General features: G+C 36.6%; 1 long non-coding RNA gene across 1 annotated transcript in view; it reads left to right on the top strand.

Annotated features, from left to right (window-relative positions):
* Positions 1–23,891, top strand: part of LOC116996111 — a 138,192-nt gene that overhangs the window by 3,995 nt on the left and 110,306 nt on the right. Inside the window, exon 2 of the long non-coding RNA XR_004417869.1 lies at positions 9,845–9,987. This is a non-coding gene — a long non-coding RNA (uncharacterized LOC116996111). The remainder of the gene's footprint in view (positions 1–9,844; positions 9,988–23,891) is intronic.

The following is a 23,891-nucleotide window of genomic DNA, read 5'->3' as shown; positions in this document are numbered from 1 at the left end:
ACAGCTCTGTTGATTTCAAGGCCATTTGAAGTCAATGGGAATACGCACAATATGAAAAGACAAAATGCAAATTCTTCCTCTGTCACAAAATAATTTCACACAAAGAAAGGGTTGCACTGTCAAATGGCAAATACAAACTCTAAAATGCTAGCGTTCTAGAAAGAGAGTATCTGAAACCAGAAATTGAGAGTGTCTGAAACCAATGCAGCTGATCATTGTTTGAGTAATATTTCTGAGTGAAAAGAATTTCTAGCAATGGTCAATATGGAAATCCTAAGCAGAAATGTTAAATAGTGTGCATAATTATAATGTGAATTATGTGAATTAATTTATTTTTCTGCTATTGTGCATTTTCTAGTTAGGCGTTTGTAGGGCAATATCATACTCTTTGTAGACAAAGTGAGACATTGGGTCAGTTTTACCCATTGACCTAGGAAAGGTCTACACCTATCTAGAGAAACTAGATAGGTGCGGGGTATCCCTGTGCCTGAACTGAAATCAATTAGGCATTAATATATTTTGAGACAATATTAAAGACAAAAGCACTTGCTGCAAAATCACATTTACTCAAAGAGATTGATAACAGTGAATGTTAATCCAGCAGTTAACCAGCAACTTCAGCACGAATTTTTGTCTTTGTGTTGGTGCTATGGATTGGAGAAGGGATTTGCAGATTTTGCCGTTCACGCAGTGAAAATCACTTTCTTGGACTTTACCACCAGAAGAGACCAATTCATGTAGTCAGTGCTGCCCACACAAACCTGTAGTACTTCCTCTGAATCTGCCTTCAAGAATAATAGTGATGGATTACTTAGCAAACACCTTTTGGAATCACAGAAAATCTTAATACTTAAAATTCTATTAGAAAAAAATGCACAGATCCACTGATGGATTCTTAACTTCAAATATTTTTATCTTCTTTCTTGCATCTTACCTAAGCTTCCCTTCACCAAGATCTTGTTTTGTTGCTATTCAGTCTTACAGTGGACATCAATGACTAGAGGCTTCTGCTTCACCTCCACACCAGGTTGCTGTAATTCATTTTTGTGTCACTACTTTCATTTCTTCTTCTTGATCAGCAAAGTTTCAGGTTGCAAATCTGTTATATCTCTCTAACAATGAAATTCTTTAAAATAATGTGTGGGTTTTTTTTTTTTTTTTTTCATTTTACATGTACTTCATACAAGCATCTACAGGGATAGTCATCCTGATTTCTCATGTAAATGAGCAGACAGAACCAGCACTAAATATGAGCCCATTTAATGTTCTACGTATATAAATGTGACTTGTAAGCACTGCTTACAAGTTGTCAGTGACAACTAATACCTCTTCATTTTCCTTCCTCCTTTTATCTGATCCCTTCTTAATGGTTGAAGCAGTGGTTTCTAAATATTTAATATTTAATCACACAAAACTTCCCAGAAGGATTAAGTTGTATTATGTAGAATTTACAACAATGAATGAGCAATTCTGCTTTCGGTCCTGTTTTTATTGTATTGGTGGATAGGCAGCTAGAACTGCTGGGGGATTTGCTTGCTTGCATGTTTTTGGGGTTCCTCTCAACGAAACCAGCCATTTGGGTAAAACAATTAATGATTTCTTAACTTAAGAAATTGACTGTGCAGTCAAGTGGAGACCTGATGGATAACAGGGAGGGCACAGCAACTAACGGTGCTGTGTGTCACTCACCTTCCAGGGAGCCTGGACATATGCCAGAGGTGCTACTGAAGTTGTTACTGAAAGTGAATGATGCAAGCCAATAAACACCAAGTATCACCTGTTTCAAGCTGTTCTTTGCCTTGCAGATGCATCTAAAGTCAGTCATGGGAGGGACAAGTTAGTTTAATATACAGCATTTGGGTCAATGCATTGAAATGTAATAGCTGTGAAATTGGGAAATATTTAAACCAAGAGCAAATGGATGAGCAGCAGCATAGGAGCATAAATGCCTGGATAACTGCAGGCATTTTGGTGATCATGTTCAGGTCAAATTTCAGGAATCTTCCCTCAGCAGCAATAGAAGTCTTGAAGAAATAGTTCTCAAATGGAAGTTTCATAAAGGTAAGGTATTTTACAGAAGGAGAACTTTCTGAATGAAGAAACCCTGCTGAAAAATACATCATTGTGAATTGGAAAAGGATGGTTAGGACTTTTATTGCCTTTTACTCACTCATATGACATACCTGTGTAAGACATTTAGAGAATAAAATATATCGAAAATCAGAAAATAGTAAACTATCCTCATTCTGCCATTAATTTAAACTGTTCTAAACCAGGAAATAAACCTGGAAAGAAAAAAAAAGTATTTGGCTTAAAACTTTTGGGGCTTTGCTCTTTTACCTTTTTAATCTCTGACCTCACTTAGAGGTCAGAATTTATAAATGCTTAAGAAGTCAGGTTTAATACCTGTTTAATGAAAAAATAAAATTAATTTCAAGATCAAACAACAAGAGAGGGTTTCAAGTGTTACTTATCTCTACTGTTTACAAAGTTACTGAAAGGGTTAAGTAGCATGCTATCAGTCATGCGTATGAAATTTGGAGTGAGTGGAGGCAAGTGGATTTGAGGTTGTTCTCCTTCAGTTCATTCAAGGTTCACTGAACAGGAAAGTGAATTTTTATTATCACTTCCTGTGAATGAGCAGTTGACAGGATCCATCAGGGAGCTGCCAGAAACCTCAAGAGTTTTGAGCATGAAGCCCAGAGTCCACTGCAAAGTTTCCATGACAACACACTCATTAAAATAAAAGGAAATTGTGCCTGATATTTACAGCTTTCAGCATACAGTTGAAAGCCTTGTATCTCAGATTTCCAAAGTATTTACACCTGGGACCCAAGAATGCAGGCTGTCAAGAAATAAAGGGTAGATGTAACATTTAGCTGTGAAAGTGGAAAGGTTGTTTGCAGGTTAGATTTCAGCATTCTTCAGTTTCTTGAATTGTAGTGAGCATCCCTTCTGTTTCTTTTTATGGTGTGCTACAGGGTGAAATGGACTTAATATAAGCTTGAAAACAGACTTGAGGGAAGGTTTTAGTGAGAGCAGTTTTACTGAAGATAGGGATATTCTTCCAAGACAAGGCACTTAGCTCTGAAAATAATAAAACTAACTTTATTTAGATACAAATATCTAAATTGCAAAAGGTAAATCATCACTGATACTTGCTCAGGCTTGTTAGCGATCACCGACATTATGGCGAATAGCCACAGGGATGAAGGGCAGCAATCATAACATAGGTTGTTTATTTGAAGCACTGAGGCCCACTGAGTTATTCTCTTTAGTATCCCCACTCCTTTCAATGCTCTTTTCCATTCTCTCCCTTAACAATCATGTTGGCTCCCTTTTTGTCACTTTATGCCAAGTTATTTAATTTTTACACAGGTGAGAAAGCTCAAAATAGGGTTAAAATAATTAAGGGGAAAAGAACAGGAATGCCAAGCCAGTAACAGAACTAGAAAGTATTGTCTGACCTGGGCCAAGAACAGCTCTTATTGTCCCCAATTCTTCAATTTCTGCAATAATATAAAAGGTCAGGCTATAATATTACTGTTGTTTATTTTGACCTTTGAATGAATGAATCTCTTATCAGTTGACAGTAATCAAGTACATTGCTCTTAATAGATATTGTAAAAGAGTTAAAGAAAAGCAAAGCACCTTAAAGATAGACACAAGGACATGTAAATATACTTCAAATTACATAATTGCCCAACATACACCTTAATCGTATATTATATTGAGTCTTTATATTCCCTGACTGTAGAAGTGTCTTTATGCTGGCTGCTTGCCCAAGCAGGTATCAAATTGCAGTGTGTGAATAACATCTGAGATGAACAAAAACATCAGTGAGGGATGTGTGTCAGCTGCTTGGGAGGATATGTTTATACATGTGATTATATCGGAATTAGCCTGTTTATAGCTTCTGATTCGGTAAATTGCCTGCAAGGTCAGACAGTTGGACTCCTCTTTTTCCCTTGGTCCCAGTGTTTGTGCTTTGATGCCCTTTGGGACTTATTCAATGCAGCAGCATTTGCTACTTTCTTTTTTTTGCATCTGGTCAGTAGAGACAGATCTCAGCAAGAAATTGTTGTCCCTGACACTGAAGCGTCAACAATTCTGTGCCTTCAAAGGAAAGGAATACATTTTTCTGTCTCCCCAGTTCATCAAATTTAGCCATTTTGCCAAGCAATTCTTGAAGAAATCTTGCAGTTTTTCTCTTCTCTACCCTAAGTTTGCAGTCTTCCCCTGTTATTGATAGCTGATTTTGTTCATTTATAGCTGGCTGTTTTATTTTCTGTGGTTTTCATATTCACTTGTCTTTGCCTTGCACACTAAGACAACACTCTCTTCCCTCTGGCTTCCTAGAAATCCTCGTTCCAGTACTCTGGTCATTGGTTGATTGCAGACAGAGTAGGAGCACTGTTTTGTCTACTGGTGGAAGGTAAAAGTTCTTCTAGTCTCAGAATGGTCTTTTTCTCACCTGCAAACTCTCTGAATGAGATTCCCTACCAGAACCCCTAGACCCTACTAAGAAACCTCTGAACTCTTCAGCTCTCTTTGTCAAAGTGCACTTCAGCATCAACTACTAATTTTCTTAATTTTACCACCTTCATGCTGTTAGACCACAAACCGTAGCCGCTGCATCAACTGACATCTTGCATGTATGTAACCTTTTCTTCCAGACATATAACTGTGACTCTCTGGTTCCTCTGACAGGAAATACGAGGCAAGAATGCACTCAACTGGTTGGTTGTGTATAAGAAAAGAGTCAGCCAGTTCATAAAACCCAAGTGTAATCTTAAAGTGTTCACAAATCAATTCTTAAAAATAAGCAAGTAACTTTTTCTCAGAGTAGAGATTCTTGACAGTGTTCTTCTATTTCTAGGCCCTACACGGAATAGGTTGTATCTCAAGTCTTTCTGCTTCATTTCAAGGCTTGTCTGATCTCTAACAGAGCTTCTGACAATAAATCTTATAGGAGCCAAAAGACCTGTAGCCCTTTGCACGCTGCTGCCTTTTTTTCCTCCCTGTACATGAAAAATGGCATCAATCTTCCCATCCTTTGGTCATAAAAAAATATATCCTTGAGATATTTTAGAAAAGAACAAGAAATAAGCTTGGAAAGACAAAAAATGTTATGAAAGTTGGTATAGGAAGTGAGCTGGGAGCATCATCTGGAGAACAAGGGGATCTCGATAATAAGTATCCTTTTACGATACTGATTTTTTTAGGACTCAGAAGGATACTTAGAATAAATTAGCTGAAATATTTGATAGGTTGTTTCAAGTATTGAAATGGTTTTGAAAATATCAGAAATGCTGACAGTATTTCTTTAAATGTTCTTTACATGCTCTTCAACACAGAAGCCACTGACTGTGTGGAGGTGAGTGTAAAACACACAAGAGGAATCTTAGTGAGGAAAAAAAAAACTTTGGTACATGAGGTCTTTTAATACAGGATTTAGTTCAGGATTTTTAAAAATTGCTGCTGTCAGATGAAACCATTAGGTATCCCTTGGAAAATATTTTCACAAGAACATCCAGCAGAGCTAGTACTAAAAAAACAGTCCTCTGTTTTTACAGTGATTTCATTGTCTTGATGGTGTAAGTCAGTGCAGATTGAGTTTCTGTTTTCCCAAGATCATACATCAGTTTTATGGAAGCACTTCACAGAGTAAAAAAAAAAAAGTTAAAAATCTTTAGAATATGACACCACAGTGAAGAGATTCACTAACAGTACCACTGTATTGCAGATGTCAATAGCTCCTCAAGCTCTAGTATTATGCTTACTGTTTGCTGTGTGCTGTAGACCGGCATCACCCACTCCATGGTGCTAGGGGGAAATTCAGGGATGTACACAGTGTGGCTCAGTAAGTTTTCCTATGGACTTGAAAGATTAAGAGATTTTAAAGATCCTGGATAAATTCTATTCCAAGGACTCTTATGGTGCTGGGGAAGGTCAATAAATGTTGCAAATATCAACAGGTTTGTGATGATAGACTTAACTGTACTTGCTGCAAGTAGACTTACAGGATTAATGTGTGTTTGCCAGGCCAGGTGCCCCTTTGCCAGCATCTTTGGAAGATTCCCCATTTTCTGAAGTAACAGCTGTCTCACTTCTCTGGTATTTGTGCTTTTTTTCATCACAAGCATCATCTGACAACACTCAGCCAATTAGCATCTTGTAGTTAGCCTCTTCCCATACTAAAACCAAAACATCTTCTCTTATTACTTTTCCCCGTTCTCTATTAGAGTAGCTGTCCACAGACTTTTGTGAAGTAATTTGAGTTTGGTATCTAGAATTTTTGGACCACAGACAGAATAAAAGCATATGGAGGATGAGGATCAGAGGGCATTCACCATGACTGAAGAAACATACACTCCATGCACAGAAATCCATTCATGCTGTCTTCTAGGAGGTGGTGGGTAGGCACCAGCATATTTTATTAGGATTTATTTTATGGAGTAGTGATCAGACTGATAGACAAATTTGCCCATTTTAAGCTAGGTTAGAAATGCCATTTTGATATGCTTTGGATAATGCACAATTATAAGACAGAAAATCCTGATGTCACAGGAATACTCATAAGGAAGGCTTTTGCTAGAATTCCTAGAGACTCAGCTCCACCCCAGGGCTGTGCATTTAAGGAGTAGGAGGCTGTGAACACAAGAAGTTGTGTTAAGTTCTAGGAAGATCAGGAGAGCTTCTCTTTGATGTCCTGTACCCATAATTACTCTCTCCTGCACAAATCTTCATGCTGTCCCAACTACAGAACAGTAATTTTCATTTGATTCAGTTTAGCAGTCAAGTGGGTGATCTATGTCCTACATTGCTAGATCTGAAATGGAAAATGATGATTGCAGGAAGGAGCATGCTTAAGGCTACAGGGTTTTTTCATTACCCTAGAAAACAAATTTTTGGGGTAATATATTATGTCTAACTGTCTAACAAGAACTTTGAAATCTCTCGTTTTGCATGATCTTATTTTCAAGTATGTATTGTTCTGGATGTGTTTTCACAAGACATTTTTGAAAGTTTTGATGAAAAATATCTGTGTAGAAGAACTTCACAGCACCAGCCATGCAGTTCTGGCTCACACTAACCGTATGTCAGCATAACTTGGAAAGAGTACTGTGCAGAGGAATCAAAGATATTGGGAACTGGATTTTAAACTCCAATACATTAATACAAAATTCCATCAATGTTGGAGTCAGTGAGACAAGGGCCTGCCTGAATCCTTCAGGCAGAAGCCAGAGTGCAGGAATTGATTAAAACCCTTGGATGGATTGAAACATGTTAAGCCACCCACACATAGAATGGGAGTTTAAGTAGAAGAATAAGTTTAAGTTTAGATGTAAGTTTGACTTTTAGAATAAATAAGTAAGTAAGTCAGTGAGTCAGTAAGTTTCAGTGGGACCTGTAGTGTTTTAGTAAGTAAAAGGTGCAGATAACAGAGTAGAAGAACAAGTTCTAGTGAAGGTTATCAAACACACTAATGTTTTCAGTAGAGGCTCCAGAAGCTCCTTCTTAGACACTAATTAGACAAAATAGAACTTCAGTGAGAATATTGCTTTCATTTTTCAGATAGAACAAGCCAGATCGCATATATAGTTTATACATAACCTAACGTGTTAAGAAATTAGGATTTTCATACGTTGACAAGTAGTGGTCTGAGTTTACATGTTAGCTTGCTGGAAAAATCCTATATAAGATTATGTACTGGGAAGAGTTGATGCTTTTGCTTTTTGCCATTGCTTTTTGTTTTTGCCACTGCTTTTACCACCGCTTTGCCATGCCTGCCTGTGTCTCCAGCACCCAAGAAGAAGATTGGAGCTCCAGCAGCAGCACCAACCCTCTCCAGGACCCCCAGGGACGGCTCCTGCCTTTGTTCGGGACTTTAGGCCAAACTTAGCATGGACTTTAATGTCTATGACTGTGCCTTAGAAGACTGATGCACTTTTACAATAAATAACCTTTTTAGCGACTACTAGCTGCTTTAATCATTTAGAGATAACCCGGCATGAAGGATGCATTGAGAGTACTGAGGGGGATAACCCCACACATCAATATTTAGTTGGAAAATGCTAGAACTATCAATATTGCCTTCTCTTTTTGAAAAAAAACCATAGAGGCCTGAGTTTTGTTTACTATGATTTTTTTCTTTCACTATTTATTTTTCTCTTTGTTCATAAACTTAACATCCAACTAAATCTTTATTCACAGATGGGGACTTGTGCATGTCATTTTCAACACATACCATTGTGCAGACACTGTAAAGAAAAGTAGTCCCTCTCCTTACATTATTTATGTTTTTTTCATGCAGAGGTGAGACACATTAAATGGTTCAATAACTGTCTTCTATTTAATTGTGTCAGCAAGAAGAGTCTATTCTTTCCTGTGTTTTCCATTCCCCAGTTTTCTGATTTTCTTCTGGCTGTCTTTGATCTGTAAAGATACAACCCTGTCTTCCTGAAATTGTATCTTCAGCAGGGATAGTAAGTGAATTGGATCAGACAAAATAAAACCTGATCTGAGCACAACCCTAAAACTCAAGCTGAATCAGAATAGCTACAACTGGCACCAGTGGCTCTTTGACCTTCAAAATCAATGCAGCAAAGAAGTTATTACATTCCTAAATTACATGGATGTCATTGTTAGTTAGGCACATTTCAAAATATAAACATACACAAAGCAGTTTATTAAATTTCCCGCAGACCTGGAAGCTCAGAGTAAAACCAGCCATGAAAACATACTGCAGATGTATCAGAATTCTCATAGCTTGGGGGAAGATGAACAGGCACAGAAAAAGCATTAAAAATCTTCTGTGGTGCTTTTGCTACTAGGGCCACTGTCCTTAAAATGCATACACAAATTTTTCTTTAGTTTCTTACTAATGAAATAATCTGTTTCCTGGTCAGTGTCATGCTACACAGTAAGTAACCTACTCCTAAAACCTTGCCCTCATAGGGATAGTACTGTAGTCACTAATCAGTATCATTCTTTTGGGATAAATTTATATTTTTCAAAGTCCAGCCTCTATCAGATGAGAAAACTAGCAGTGAGAAGTGTGTCACTGCACCCATTCTTCCCTGCATCATGAGAAAGCCCCTGGAGGTGGCTCTGGCAGGTGCTGTGACCCCAGCAATGGGATTTCTTCAGCATCATAGATGTCCTCTTCACTCATCAGTGTGCAGGATCCTTTTATATGTTTTTTCTGTGAAAGAAAGCAATGAGAGTACAACTAATAAAACATAAGAATAGTTTGAATAGATAAAAGCGTGATTTTATGTTGCCTCATTTGAAAAAAAAATTAAAAATTTTAAATTGTGTTTATAGAACCTGTTAACCAATTTGACTTTTACAACAATAATTGTAGGAGTGATAATAACTGTAATCATTGTACTATGGAATGAACATTGAGGGAAAAGGCTGTGCTAACAATAATCACTGGAATAGACAGCCACTGGAGCACATAATATAACAAATCACTGAAAAAAATCACTGTAACAATTCTCAGATCAATAATACAAATTGTTTGGTACTTACATAAGTGAAAAGAACGAGATCAATTAATTCCATTGCTGGAAATCATTGATCATCTACCTTAAAAAAAGTTTGACTTTTAAAACTTAAAACAAAAATGCCTTTGTGTCATGAGTCCTTGTACTAAGCCATTGAAATTTGAAGTATGTGCAAAGATGTATAAATTCATTGAAGTCAGTGGTATCATGGCATTTTACATCAAGGACCTAAATATCTTCAGTTTTCATAGAGAAGCCTAGAAGAACACTGCTAAGTGGGTGCTTCATCTTTATAGCAATGGCTGTGTGGATATTGTTTGGTTTCTTAGGTAACTGGATGAGCTGGAAGATTCAGAAAAGCCTCTGAAATAAAGGAAAGAACATTGGCCACAACATAGGGAAAAAAAGAAGGAAAAAAGTACAACATAACTGAGAGAACAAGAGGGAGAAAGCATGAACCGCACTTTCAAAGGTACCTTGCTCTATCTACTTGTCATAAAGAGCAGAGTGAGTGATTTTTCAATAATTTACATATTTTGGGGTGGTCACATTGACAAGAACAATTCTGTGTCTAAACTCCATGCTTGGGCATGATGTAACAGAGGGTAAGGCTGTTTGAACTCTTGTCAGGTCACTCCCAGTCCATTGGCAGCTCAGTTTGGAAAGATGCTAGCTCTCTTTTCTCACTTTTTTGTGTGGAAAATAAAAGGTTGGGTAGCATTTAGCCTGTGTCTGGGGCCCAGGCAGAATGGGAACAAGACATCACCTGGCATTTAAACTCCTGTGAAAATTAAATGCCTTCCAAATTTAACAGCACCTGACCAGTGATGTGTGGATTTAAAATCTGGGATTATGCTGTAAATCCTAGCAGGTTGCACAATGTTCCTTTGTGGATCATATCTCAAAGGTCTTTGAAAATTCTGCAAAGTGTCTAACACACATTAGCAACATTTAAGTTTAGTTTGAATTTTTAAAATCCACATGATAAAATAAGCAAATGAACAAACACCTTAGTTGAAGATTATTTACTAACCAGTTCAATACTTATATACATTCTTTGTGCAACAGTGATATTAATCCAAAAGTATGAACTGTTATGTTTCAAAGGAACATTTGTGTTTCAATGTCTCAGCTTCGATATTTTCAGCTACTGGAATAATTATATCTTTAATAAAATTATTGAGTGGGCCAAATTGATAAAAAAGTTACAATTAAATGGCAAGGGATTCAAGACCAATGATTAGGACAACTGAGTTTTAACAAATTTTTACAATGAATTGTTTTGCAAATTGTAATCAGTAATATCTGCTACAAATCAAAACTTATGTATTTCAATATTTTGTATGATTTTTAGAGTTAGAGCCTATATAAGTCTAATCATGAATATTCAATCTTGGATGGCTTTGTCAAGAGGAGCAAGTTTCCCTGCTATTAAAAATATCTAAAATGAACGAATCTTTCATATATACAAAAAGACACCAAACTTTGTCGCTATGTTTCTGTAATATGAAAGACAGTAGAGGTAGAAGTCGATGGTAATTTTTCATCTGGAGGGAATTACCTGCATATACATTGCCAAGGTAGCAAAATAGAGCTGTAGAAGATTCTTTACAATAATTGCATTAGTTATGTAATAAGAGCAACAAAGATACCATAAACAGCATCGTAACAGAAGCCAAAGCCTTATTCTTTCAGTTATATTGGATCCAAATGTTTAGTGGAATGCTTCTCTTTTTAGTAGCTTTCATAAGCAAAAAAGATTGATGAAGACTAGAATGGGAAACAAAGTTAAAACAAATTTTTCATTGTTACAAAACAAATCAGTGTCAGAAGCCAGGAATAAGATAGCCAATCTTCTTTCTTACAGACTTCTTTTCATGTTGTCCATCATAAGAATAGCATAAAATGATTAAAATGAACTAGTAGAATGCAAATTAAATTAGCATCTGCAGGATTACCATTAGCAAATCATGTATGAATTTTTGCCTAATTGCTACTTATTCTAAATGTAAAAAGAACTACTCAACTGCTTGATGTGCAAACCTTGATTCTGTATTATTTGAAACATTGAAAATAAAAAATAAAACTATGTTAAGGGCAGTTATCAGCTGGCTTGACCAAAGATCACATTTGTAGAGATTTTAGGTATTTATCAGGCAGCTTTCTGGACTCTGATGTCCATCTCTCACTGCTCTATTAGTGGGATGTATTGGTAAATGAAAGAGAAAAGAAGCAGAAGCAACAAAAAATTAAGTGATGTGCTGAAATAGGGAGAAATAAATTTCTCCATAAAAAGTCAGCCTAAAAACTGTGGTTTCCAATTGATCTATATGCTTTAAATTTCTGTACTGGTACTGAACTACTCAAAATCCTTTTATCTTCCCATATTATCCTCTCTTAATTCCTCTCCAGGCTCATCTAAGCTGTGCATTAGCTGATTAAACAGGTGGGTGGAGGCAAACAAAATGTGTGATAAGCAAGCTTATTGTGCCTTTCCTCAGTAAGAGCTACAATTGGCCTTTATTTCCCATACAAAATTTCCACAAAAATTGCTCAAGTGTGACTTTGTTACCTTTGTCCTGCTGTCAAACTGGACTAAAATTGTCCAGTGGGTTCAAAAATCACTGCAGACAATCGGACAGATATCTGCACAAAGAGCACAAATCATATCAAGATTGTTTCTTTAGGAAAAAAAAATAGCAGAAAATAGATGTAGCAGATCTTGCTTCATTTTTTTTATTCTCACAATTTACTTCTTTTTTCATGTTGCAAATGTGAATCGTAAATGGGTGGTGATTATTGTTCTCATGGAAGACTTTGGTTTTATCTTATTCATGTACTGGGAAATCTATGCGACTTTGGTTTCTCAAACAAATATCCAGGGTGATTCAAATACAGCTCCTAGATTATACAAAACACTGAAGTTTAATTAGTTCACAATTATTAAAAAAAAAGGAAACTAAATATTTTTAGAGCCAATGTCCTAACTGTATTGTGGACATTAAGTTACATCTCAGTTTTCTGCTTATTAATTTTAAAAATAAATGTGAAATTTTGCCAAATTATGAATCAAATATTTTCTTAGGTTCTTTCATTTTCATTCTTTCTTGAACAACTGCAATTTATCTCAGGACCAAATGTGCTGAAATAACGAGGGATGATATTTGACATAATGAGGGGATGGTATTCAAACCTGAACCTTTGCAAGAACACTGCATAACAGTTCCAGCCCAAATTTACCAAATTGACAAGTATTTGTCTCAAGTTCTAAAAAACATGCAAAATGCTGATGGTTTCTTGAGGAGGAAGAAACATTTTATGAAGGCGGCATTGAGAAATATAAGTGATTTTGGAAAAAAATGGGATTCCACAGAACACAGGGAAATGGGGAATGAGTAAATGTTGCATTTACTAACAATAGCCCTATTTGGTAATGAAATATTCTGCCCAGAAAAGTGGCAAAATTAGACTGGATGAAACACTGAGGAAACAATAATGTGTTAGCTAAAAGGACAAGATGATCTACCCAGTGGACACTTGTAATTGTTACAATTCAGATCAGAGTCTGCTGTAACTGAGAACGTCTAGAGTCATTGTGCTCCTTTAAAAGAGACAGAGATGCTGCCAACTATGGCAATTGCCCTGAAGTACTACATTCACTGAAAATCTCAGCCTGTTTTGAAGGGTAACGCAGATATTTCTCCATCCAAGGTTTCATTTATTTTCACGTGAAAAGAAGGAAAGAGGAAGAGTGGAAGAGAGACGTTTCCGTTCACGTATACCCTAGCCTTCAAAGGTGGAGACAGGGCAGGAGGACTCAAAAGAATAAATTCAGGAATAAGTGGAACCTGAAAATGTATAAAGAGCTGCTCATCCTGAACCTGAGGAGGAGAGTTTCATTATTGACAAACTTCTCTTTATAATTTAAATGGTTTCACCATTGAAGAACTGAGCTGTTCATGCTATCCAATGGGAAGGCTTTAATAGTGATATAAGAGCTCTGTGTCATCTACAGCCACATTCAGCTGGCATTTGTTTATCCTCTGTAATACAACAAACCTGCCGGAATGCTCCTGCCCCCAGCTCCCTAAGGCTCCTGTCCTTGTGTTCTCACCTGCAGAGTAGTCCTAACAGGGACTACAAAGGTTGCACAGGTGATAGGCTCACAAAAACTGCTTTTTTGCACAACTGCAAATTAACTCCAATATCTTTGCTCTGTAACAACTGTCCACGTCCAGGATCTAGTGATACATATCACCCAAATTTCTCTAGCCCTATATTAGACAACTAAAGCAAATGATTCTGTCTGACCCTATGATCCCTACAGATACAGATGCCAGCAGGGGAACACTCATTGCATTTGAAAGTAGGTGTTTGAATACAGTGAAATCTTCTCAGGATGTGAACAACTCTGCTCCGCTGACTGTAGAAGATCTGTATCTCTACAGATATCTGTCCATATCTATTTCTATCCATCTATATCTTTCTCTCCACCCATCCCAATCCTCCACCTTGTATCTTCATCATCTCTGTAAGTGAATTAGAGGATTCAAAAAGTTTTCCAAAAGTTAAAAATACTTGAGGCAAATTTGAGCTTCATTTCGATATTTTTCCTTCAACATAGAATAATTTGAGATTAATCTAACAACAAATGGGCCAAAACAGTAACTCAGAAATTCTAGAACAGTTTAGAAGCCTTGGTTTATTGCAGCAGTCCTCTCATTAGGCATAGAAATGAGCCAAGACCCAGACTGTCAATCAACAACAACATGAAAAGGGTCCCACTTTATTCTTTACAGCTCAGCCATCCTGACTCTGACTGCAGCAAGCTCCTACTGTTGGGTCCAGATGCAGACTCTGGTTATTTCCTGCTGGACTGTGACTGCCAGTATTAGTTTGCAGACTCTGAGCACAGCTTTCACCCAGCTCAGCTGTGACTGCAGGCTCTGACCCCATCAGACCCAGATTGCTGCAGAGCAGCAGAACTTCTACAGCAGTGATCCCTACTTTGTTCTGTTCTTTTTTGTGTCTCTCTGGATCATTCTTTCTTCCTCAGGGCTTCTCTACCACCTCCAGGTCCTCTTCCTCCAGACCCTCTCCCTCCAAGATCCCTCTGACTACCCAACCCACCCCTTTTATCACACTTATCTTTATTAGTCACAGCTCTGACCCATTGAGGGCAAGGCTTTCCTCTTCTTTGGTAATTAGTACAACTGTGACTTATCAGGGGTGAGATTGCCTGTAATCTCTTCTTCTCCACCTACACGGTTTACCTTTTCTCTGTGACAGCTGGGAAACCAGTCGCATACTTTTTCAGGCATACCAGTAGCATACTGAATAAACTGGACCATTTCCACTGCTTTATGCAACACTTGGTTTCTAGGAACTGCATTGAAAAGACTTTCTAAAGGGCAAAATGGTGGTGAAAAGCAGGTTTGCTTTCCCATAATATTATATGCACTAGCTCCTCTCCAAGAATATCTATGAGAGAGGACATGGTGCAGTCAACTGGGAAATGAAAAATGGGAGTACAGAATTAGATTAGCAAGGTAAAGATATTCTGATCACAAAGGGATCTTTTACTTATAAAGTAAGGGCACTGCTGAAGCCTGAATCAAAGCTAAAGTAAATTTGGCCAGTCTTTTGGCCACAGACATCCTAATAAAAACCTGAAAGTCTCATGTTAGCAATCAAGAGACTGTAATTTGCAGTACAAAATAAATTCATGAAATCATTATGAAACTTCAAAACAAGATCTCATTCAGAGTCTCCAAACTGCCTTCAGTAACTTTATTTCCTTTACAAGGGATAGAAAACTGTAAGGCATTGAAACAGAATAAAAATGATGAAGGTTTTTCAATGGGTTCATTGTAGGAATAAAGAAAATAAACTATCAAACTGGTCTTTATTGTCAAGGTAAAGAGACATTTTTGTGCTGAACGTTTCTACACTGATTTGTGAGACACACTGTCTCCATGTAAAGTTTACATCTATATCCTATTCACATTTTGGTCCTGAATACAGCACGAAAAAATAGGTTAAAATAACTGGGAATTATTCTCCAAAAAATTATGTCACCATTACCTCAGAGTAAATGTGTCTTTAGTTTTTTGTTGCTCCTTAAATAGCGTTTTTGTGCTGCTAGAGTTTAAGCACTGCTGGAACTCTGTCAATTCTTGACCTTATTTTTTTTCTTGCCTAAGTAAGGAAAACTCCCAGCTGATTGTAAGAGTGCTCTGTTGCCATCACAAAAGACCCTCTTCTTTAGGAAAAAAAAAAGCTGAATTTCCGGTGTGAGATCATCAGGTTCAAGAAAAGGAGAAAAAATGTTCTTAAAAAAATAACTGAAGCAGACAGCAGAGCAGGAATTGGTGATTATCTGGCAGACAGTCAGATCAACAGTCATGGCAAGGAACGAGGAACACTGGCTCTGCAGCTGCAGGCTAAAAAAAAATTGGTGAGTCTAAACAGTGAGCATTTATCAACAACTGGAAGCATTTAGACAAAGCAACTAATTTTTCATTGTTCTCCTTTATATTTTTTTTCTCTGCATTTTTCTCCAGTCAGAAAGGCAATTAGCATACAAAGTTCTCATCAGTCCTTCTGAGAGCTTTCTTTCCTTTCCAGGACTGACAAAGTAGAGCTGGTTGCACACAAGCAGTTTTTGGCATGACTAAAAGATCTGGGGCAAGGCAGATAGTCTGCATAATTTATTTATTTTTAAAGGGATAACAAAGGCACTGTTCCAAACAAACTGAATTCTGGTGGGAAAGAGCTTGTTCCTCCCCAGTCATGCTCTTTGTTTGAAGTACTCTTAAAAGTTTAGGGCCTTAGCCAAGTAACACTTGGGCCCTTTCAGACTGTACTGCTGAGACACAGAGAAGCAGAGCTCATGGACTGATCTCTTTTCATGGAATTTCAGTTTACTGTCATTGGAGACCTCACAAAGTTGAGAGAGGCACCACAGGCTTGCTCTCTCCACTTACTGCTGTGGCTTTTCAGAAGGAGGTGTACACTGGAGTTATTGAACATTATGGTAGAAAGAAAGATGGCAGCATTTAAAAGTTATGAGTGGTGAGATGTCACACTGATGACAAAGTTTAGCTTCTACTCTAATCAAGAGAATAAAGTCATAGAGCGACGACACTCTTATCATGAGATATCCTTTGGCATGTGGGCCATGCATGTGCAATCTGTCCCTATCCTCAGCATTTAATAGAGGGTTTTTTCCTTTTCTTCATTAATTCAGAGGCTGTACATAAAACATGGAGGCAAAATGCTTTGGAAAGTGCTGTGTTACAGAGGGAAAGCTCAGATACATGTCAGTGTATCCCAGGCAAGAGCAGGTTTTGATTTGAGGGAAAACCATCCCTGTCAATATGCCTTGTGGGGCCTGTAAAAGAAGATTAGATAAACACACACACAAAAAAAATGTATGTCAGAAAGCAATATTTTCCTATGGGAAAAATGACTGGATGTTCTAACCGTTTTTTATTATCTTCTGTCAGATACATCAACTGAGGGCTTGGCCCTTCATTTATACTAATTGTATGTAATTCATTGCATTGAGAATTAACTAGGTGGCAGTAATCACTCAATGATCTCAGATGCATATCATAAAACTTATGAGTTTTCTTGTCAGATTAAAATTGGGCGAGGGGGAGGATGGACAAGTTTCAGGTTTTAAAATAATATTTTGTCTTAATTGAGATTTGCAGCAGCTTATGGTAGCAGATTTATTACTAGTACAAAGAAAGCATTCATGGGCCCTAGTTCCTCACTGGCATTGCAGATGCACAGAGCCTTTAACTCTGTGTGCTATAAAGAGCTGCTGAATTTAGAGAACTTTATGTTTACTTCTCAAATTATTAAGAGAAAATACATACTGGGCAGAATATTATTCACTGTTGTTCCATCCTCACAGGTTCCGCTGTTCTTTACATTAAATGTGTGCATCATAGAAATGCATGGGTAGAGAAAAATAGGAAGAAAAGAGGTGGAGTTCTGATGGAACTGACAAAATAGTTAAAATTTTGATACAAGTCTGTATCTAATAAAAACCATTTATCATTGATTTATTATAGACAAAAAAAAATGTCTCCAGACTGTGACAGTAGCAGCAACTTGGGGAACAAGAAAAAAGTAAAGTGTAAGCTATAAGAGCCTCTTCATTGTACAGCTACCAGGACAGAGGTTCCACTAGAAATACAACGCTGTGAAGTCCTCCCTTCACAATCTTTTGGTGGGAAGATAATAAGCTTCTGCCTGTGAAAACTCTAGGGTTTATTTGTCCTGCAGTCCATAGTTTCCTCTGGAATGTTAGGAGATTGGCCGATTTATAGACAGATGTGAGAAGGTTGCTTGATTTTTCGTGTAAAACGTGTAGTTTTAGTTTTCTCCATTTTGAACTAATGTGATTCAATCAATATCTGTCTAGTCTGGAACTAGAGGTTTTCAAATGGCATCTGCGAGTTCATGTTACACAACTCTTATTAGTTCTGTGATGACACTTTAGAATATGCTTCTTGACTAGTATGAAAAAAGAAAATAGTACACCAGACAGAAATTCCTCTGAAGGAATGTGAAAAAACCTGCACTGATATGAGGGCAATGCTTTCTATTCACAACAGCATGTATAGATGGAAGGAAGCACAAAGTGCACATCTCAGTAGGTCATTTAACATGAAAATTCTTGAGTAAGTTAGGATCCTATTTTGGAACTGACTGTACTCTTTCTGCAATATGAATCCTTGAAATTCATTAATATTTTTTGAAATAAGTGTACTTTTGCTCCAAATAAAATGACAAAATTAATGATTGGTTGCATCTGTATTAATGAGTAGGAAGTTGTGCCCAGTCTTGCTGGAAGTGATTTGATAAAGTTAACTGTGAATAAGCTTCCTCAGAATTTTTACGCAGAAAATTTTTACGGGAAAACAAGATGAGAGAAAATGTGTCTACTCTTTGAGTAAAAGAAGAAACCACTGGCATGCATTTTTGTGGATGAGGTATTATAACAACCAGCAGTAGCAAAATATTCACACAAGTTGCAGCATGGAAGTGTTTGGGACTGATTCTCTTAAAGAATCAAATGTGATATCTTATTAAATACATATTAAAATAATTATTTTTCATGACTAAGGATCCCCTGTGAAATTCACAATAAAACTTTGGAGTAAAAACGAAAATAATCAGAAGTAAAGACATGTATGAAACTTCTAAAAACTGAAAATAAATTATACAGTTAATGTAGCAGATTCTTAAAATAGCGTATGACTGAGTAGAAATACTTTTACACAATAACTGCAATGTAACAGAGACACCCATATCACTTTCCCCCTCTCACATTGTCCTTGATTGAGCTCATATTTTTTCTTTTTGTCATAATAATATCATCAGGAATGTAGAAGGTTTTTCTTCTTTATTAATACACTATAGTCACCTATTTTCCCACTGATTATAAATGAGACATTGGTTGTGCTTCACTGCTTCTGTGTGGTGGTTGAAAGGTGGTTCTTTATATTATTGCCAATAAATAAAGAAATAAACAAACAAATAAAATAACTGTATGCCAAAGGCTGTTCCATGTATTTATTCAAGGCTCCAAATTAGGAGAGAATTTACAAGGATCAGTACAGCACCCGATCTCTGTGCAGTGCTGACAGGGAAGAAGTGAATCTCAGTGTTAAAGGGAAGGGGAAGTAGGAGACAAGGGAAATACAAGCTCTGCACTGCTCTTTGGCATTGTTTTCCACTTACTACACGCTGACTTATTTACTCCACTCCATATCTGAAAAGTGTTGGGTACATTTGTTTTTTCCACCATGGATATCACTGTAGTTTACTGCAAAGAGTGTGAAGCAAAGGAGAAGATTGCAACAGTCTTTCATCATATCCCAAATCTACATTGCTTTGCTACCAGATGACATTTTAGCCATTAGTTTTACCACAGTGAAGATTATAATCACATATTTGGAGTAACATGCATAAATATATATGTATGTGTATAGGCATATTTGGGGGACTAGTGACTTCAATTTTGCAAGCATGAGAAAGTATTGAAGTTTGAAAATATGTTTTTCTCATTTTGTCTTTGACATTTGTGGGTCTCAACAACACTAGATTCAGTGTTTATATTTTGAGTTTTCTACTTCTCTTAAATGTTGCCATTTAAGTAATATATTTATTACCAGACTACTATATTTTTATCATACAAATCTTTTATTCAAGAGATGCATTTTCCAAAGTATGTTGTTGAATAAATCTGACATATTGCCTCCAACCTTAAAAAAAAAACAAAACCCCATTTTTTTTGTACTTCTTGTCCTACGTCTGGTATGACTATCATGTATGACTTTTAGTGTGTGTTTTCATCTTCCTTTATTTCCTAAAATATCTCTGTAACAACCTTTTTTCTTGTTTTACAATTTACCAAGATAACAGAAACCAACCTGGTATTTTCTTGAAGGATTCCATCTTAATCAATATGTCTGATACTTCTCATTTATGAAAAAGAGATACATTGCTTTACTCATGGGATGCTGTATTACTTAATTATATTTGAAGTATTTTGAAATTCATCAATTGTCCATGCTTGGGAATAGTTAAGAATGTTAAACTTGATAAAATTTTAGAGGGCTTTATCAGTGATTATCTAGTGAATAAAAAAAGATGTGTCTTACTTTGCTAATACTTTGGGAACGTAATTTAAATACCCCAAATTGAATCAATTCCTGTTTATTATAGGGGCAGGTATGTAGTAGTTATAATATTATGAATAATATGGTAATGTCTATTTGAGAAATCCAGTAATGAGGATTGTTAAAAGCATGTTGTAACTAGCCCCTTACCAGAGAGGGACAAATAGTCCAACAGCATAATACGTGAAAGAATAGAAATATATGAAAGTACATTATGATTTGCTTTCTCCCTTCTTCATTGTGGATCATGGGTTAATTAACCGCTGATGCTGTTTGGTTCTCTCATTCAATTCTCCCCAGCTAGTTCTCATCTTTGTAAGAGAAGCCAAGGAAATGCTAATATAGAAGAAATACCTCCTCTAGATGAAATCACAATATATATTTCAATTGGCTAATTATTTCAGCCTGGAGTGGTCAGTGAGTCAGTGAGATTTCTTCTGAACACATCCTTCTTTTTCTGTATGCATGTCAAGAACTCTGCAAATTATATGGTCTCTTTCACTATGAAAAAATAAGTGTTATACAACAGATAAAAGAAATAAAGTAGCCACATGATAGTGCTTCTGCAAGATATATTATTGCAAACAAAAATTTTAATATAATGAAAGGATTATCATATTAATGTGTTATGATTTAAGTATTCAAAAATATCTCTTGTTACTTTGTTATAGCGATGACACAGAAGTATTGCAATAAAAATCTTAATTATAGTCCTTTTACTAATTTCTATTATATATTTTAAGAGCATTGGTCAGTTTAGGTTAAATCCTGAGACTCCTTGTAAGAAAGGAGAGAAAATTTAACTATATTCTAGAGTCACTTCTATTAACCTTATTGTCTTCTGTATCTTCTTAGTATTTTGCTGCTACATCATTCAGAGATCACCAGATGATCATTCATTTAATATTAAGATCTTCATAATATCTGCAGGATTTTGAAGTTAATTTTATTTTCAGGAAATCCTGCCAGGAGAGAGAAACACAACTAAGCTTAACTTTTATTCTTGTTCTTTTCTTAATTTAAAATAGACACTTTCTGACTGAATGCCTCTTGGTCTGAAAAAAATATTGTTACGAGCTGAGGATTATCATATAGCTTCTATGGATTGCTGCAAGGGTGCAGTATTATGTGAGATGGGAAATTTGCTGAGTCTTGAAGTCATGCTTGCAACTGATTTTATGCCTACATTTCCCTTCATAAAAGTTATTGCTTGTTCAATCCTTAAGTGAAATTTCCAAGTTGAAACAGGCAAACTGATGGAAGCCAAGACATCACTCGAATATTCCAGCCTTAAACACAAAATTTTACATTTTATGTTTATAGCAGTTTGTTTGAGGTTGTGTTATATTTTAATTCCTTATTATTTGGGGACCTTATTATATGATCCTTCATCTTAGAATTAAAACGTCTTTGCTGTACCTTTGCACATCTTTGGACCTGCATAGAATAAAATGTACCAGGAAGACACCAGGACTTATAGATTGTTTTCTTTGATAATATTTCCAGATGAATTTTCTTGGCTCAGATAGTATCACTAAAAATTATTAAGATATATAAGGATAGATTATTTTGAAGTTAGGGCTTATCATGAACGGATCTGAAAATCCAAAGCTGTTAAACTCAGCTATCCAAGATCCAGATTCACACTTTGTTAAAATTTCACCCAACTGAATAACAATTGTAGATATATTTACATCAAATTTTAAAATATTTAATGACTGCATATTGCCATTTTCAAGGCAAAGAACAGCAGAGTCATAAAGCACTCATTCTGTTAGAGGTAGCCAAGTCATTCTTTGAAGGAGAGAGTTGAATAAGTTAGAATATATTGTTTCTATTTTAAAAGTGATGTTTGAGGAGGGGTGTGGAAGGAAAATGGATGAATGCCAGTTGCACTAGTTTGGAAATGATTTGTATTTTATTATTCTGATCTCTCTGCACCAAGATTATAAATTGATAAGTTACTGAGATTCATATAAATAATACATAAAATCTCCAAAGAAATCCTGCAACATTAAAAAACTATGAAAATTAAAAAATGAAATTCCTGAAACAGGAGAATGTGACTACTTGAATTCTAGCCCTGTGCACTTGTGTATTACAAAGCAGCCTTAAAATCGCATGACAATTCACTAGTCACAGTACTTTGTGATTCTTACATCTTCTAGGTCAGACTGCTAATTTATAGTCTTTATTTTCTCTCTGTGCCGTCTGATTCAGCTTTTGCTCCATCTAGTTTACTTATCTGCCTCCATACCATACTCATCCTCTGATTTACTGATTGCTTTCACATCTCAAGTCACCATCAGTTTGGTTCAATTCCCTTTTGTGTTTGCTATTCTGATTTTAGAACCATTTGCAGAAGTACTGACCATTTACCCTACAATTGTGTATGCACAAATCAACTCTTTAGGTTGTGGTGGGTAAGAAGCCAATCTTATCTTAATGAGTGGTTACAAAAGCTAGTTTGGTTCCTTCCTCTGTATAAAATGCAGACAGCAAAATTTTGTGTGTCTTATAGATACAGCATTTCTGGGACCAGAGCCAGTCTGGGGACCAGAAGAGACTACATGAATTCACTGGAATTGGAGAATGACTATCTGGAACTCTTTGGACCAAAAATCCCAATCCTGTGCTGAACTGTTCCTTTATTGAGAAAAAGTCAGGAGCCAGCATACTCCTTTCCCTAAGCAGCAGGGCGCTGTGTTCAAAAGAGTGCTTGCAAGAGTGATCCTTTATTGCAGACATCCACACACCATGGGTGCAGGTCTCTGCTGCCTGTCCTTGAGGAGTGTAGTTGCTCTCCAGCTGGTTAGCATTTATGCAGCAATCAGCAGGAAGAACTAAGTGGAGCTGCAGCGTTCCTGTGTAGCTCAGCAGAAAAATGTTCTGTGCTCTGCATTCCTTTGGACTGCTCAGATAAATTCTAATCGACAGGCTTCAGCAGCACAGCCATCACACGTGCACTCGCCGTTGCACCAGCCAGGGAGAGGCTGAGCTGCATGCAGTGCTAAAAATGAACAAGCCAAAGCGTCTTGTGGAGGTGCAATAGTGAGATTTTAGGATCATGCACTTCCATGGATTTCCACAAAGTATTAAAATGATTATTTTTTAAAATAACCAGGAATGATTATAATGTGGGATTCTCTTTTGGTTGGTTACTTTGTTTTTTTTGGCAGGAGGCAGGGAAGCATAAATGGTATGGAAGCAGGTCTATTAATTATTGAATATAACACTACTGAATTCATAAAGGACAAGATAACTTTTTTCCCCTTGAAATAATTTAGGGCAACTGCACTTCATCCACTGCAACGGCAGATGGAAGTGGGAGCGAGTTCATGCTCTCTGACCATGCTCTGAGAGACGGCTGCATGAACCTTACATGACTGCCCCTCAACAGAAAAGAACAATTTTGTAACAATGTGAGGGATCCACCCAAGAAGAATCCTTTGAGTGATCAGCATCAGTGCACTACCTTGTTACTACACCTGCTTCTTCGTGAGACCTTTTGCCCAGTTCTTCCAAAATGCAAAATGCATTCCTGTCTGGCCTACTAGTAACTGCTTAAAATAAATTCTTCAATGAGAATCAAATTATCCATGGCATCTTCTATCCAGTGCAATGCATTAGCTTAACCTGCACAAAATGTGATTTCATGAAATCCCTAGATGAAATT

The sequence above is a fragment of the Catharus ustulatus genome, chromosome 4, assembly GCF_009819885.2.
Source record: "Catharus ustulatus isolate bCatUst1 chromosome 4, bCatUst1.pri.v2, whole genome shotgun sequence".
NCBI lineage: Eukaryota > Metazoa > Chordata > Aves > Passeriformes > Turdidae > Catharus > Catharus ustulatus.
This window is presented reverse-complemented; position numbering and strand designations above follow the sequence as displayed.